At 31.2% G+C, this 2267-nt stretch overlaps 1 protein-coding gene across 8 annotated transcripts in view; it reads left to right on the forward strand.

Annotated features, from left to right (window-relative positions):
• The window catches only part of LOC106457564, a 117963-nt gene that overhangs the window by 10403 nt on the left and 105293 nt on the right, over positions 1-2267 (forward strand). The window lies entirely within an intron of this gene.

A 2267-nucleotide genomic window follows, 5' to 3' on the forward strand; every position in this document is an offset into this window, starting at 1 on the left:
CACACACACACACACACACACACACACACACACACACACATATCATTTAATGCCTCAACCATGTTTTCTGGAAGTAAAAAACAACATTGTGTGAAGATTAAGTCTGAGATTTACAAAAATGAAAGTATGATGATATCTTGTTTAGACCTGCAGAATTGGAAACAAATGATAAAATCAAAGAATGCACATGTATTTGCAAACTGATGGGCTTAAAGCAGTTTTGCTTGTAAATTGCTTGATTTGCCATGAGTCCTACAAAATCTCCCCCATGAGAATTTTGAAAAGTGGGCAAATAATTGTATGTATAAGTAAATTTTTTTTAAAATTGAATTATTAGTTTCATGTGTGATTCACATAAATTTCATAATGGGGACTACTGTAATAAACAATAAGGGATTGTACTATTCACATTTAGAAAAATGTTTATGGATTGTGGGTCTTTGTATTCTAATATTAAACCAAATTTCACTAATTGCTTGTCTTTTTCAGTAATCCCACTCCATTTGAATTACTAATCAGTCTGTTATAAAGCATATTATTAAAGGCTGTCTGGAAGTCATGTATAACATCAACTATGATGACCTCATAAAAACATTGAAGGCTCTATAAAAATATTCCAGAAAATCTGTTAAGTTTGAAAACCCTTTTCTAAAACTACCCTTAAAATTATTAAATTAATATCAACTTTTCAAATACTTTTCTAATGAAAATATTTCAAAAACCTTGCTAACAACCATTGTTAGGCTAATAGGCATATATTAGTCTCATGGACACTGCTTTGAACTTTTTTCCAGACAGTGGGAGTTTATTTAATATCATGAGACTTCTGTGAAATAACAATTGGAGTTTCCACTACATCTCTGCTATGTTGTTTGGACAAATCTCAGTAGCTTTATTCTCAAGATGTTTCCTAAGCTTTTCAAAACAGCTATTTCACTATCAAAGAAAATTTAGGTCCACCCCACTGTTACAGATATTGGTCCGGTTAGTATTGGAATCCCATCCTCAATTTCATCGATAAAAACATTAATAAAAAAGTTTAACACTTTAGTCACATTTTTTCCCATAACAATAGTTCCCTTCAAGGATCAGTGTTATCATTCTTTTCAATAATAATAAATTCCCCCCAATAGTTAAAAAGGACTGGTTTTATCATCTCTTTTTATTTTTGTTTAAATATAAGCTCAAAAACCCTATAAGTCAATTTTGATATTTCTGCCAACAAAACTCAGATTTTTTTTTTAATTTTTTGTTTACTTCAATAAACATCAGCATTTACACTTTATTAGTGAACTTTATGTTTTTATAAGCTAGACTTTATTTACTAGCAGAGATGAACTTCAACGGACCAATTGATCCTTCAATGCTGTCCTTGCATACCCACCCCTAAAAAACGAAAATCATAAACCCAACCTTTATTTTTTCAGATATTAGTCAATTCTACTTTTTAAATCCTGTAAATTGCTGTCCTCCACTACTGCCAGTGGTTACTTATTCCATAACTAATCATCCCATTAGAAAAAAAGTTTTAGTTGCAGTCTAGCCTTTCTTTTCAAAATCTAAAACTGTTGCACTTTTATCCTGTAGTCTTCAGAATACAGCACAAAGAAATCAGAAGCCTTTATCATATCAAAACCCTGGATAATCTTGTAAACTGCAGTAAGATCACTTCTTACTCTCTTTCTCCAGAGAAAATAAGATATCTGAACCTATCCTTATAAGATAATCTCTCCCTTCCTGGAATCATCCTAGTAGCTCCTCTGAACCCCTTGTAATAAGTCAATATCTTTTCTTAGAAAAAATAAGCAAAACTTTTCATAATACTCTAAATGAGGCATAACCAAGATTATTATAAACTTTTAATCAATATGTCTATAAATGTATTATAAAACTATCACTTTTACCATTGAGTGACTTGTTTAGCACCATGCTAAAGATCCTTTTCTTCAGTCATACTGTTAAGTGGTTTCTTATTCGATGACGAGGAACCCACTTTGAGATTAATAATGGCTGGAGACGGCTTAAATGGGTAATGAAGAAAAACTTTAATATAAGTTTAACATGACAGTAAATGTACAACGTTTCGACAATGTTTTGTACCTGATGATGACAAAACCTTGTCAAAACGTTGTACATTTACTGTCATGTTAAACTTATATTAAAGTTTTTCTTCATTACCCATTTAAGCCGTCTCCAGCCATTATTAATCTCAAAGTGGGTTCCTCGTCATCGAATTTGAATTCATCACAGTTATATTTTGTTTTTTT

This window comes from Limulus polyphemus, unplaced genomic scaffold (assembly GCF_000517525.1).
Source record: "Limulus polyphemus unplaced genomic scaffold, Limulus_polyphemus-2.1.2 Scaffold346, whole genome shotgun sequence".
Taxonomy (NCBI): Eukaryota; Metazoa; Arthropoda; class Merostomata; order Xiphosura; family Limulidae; genus Limulus; species Limulus polyphemus.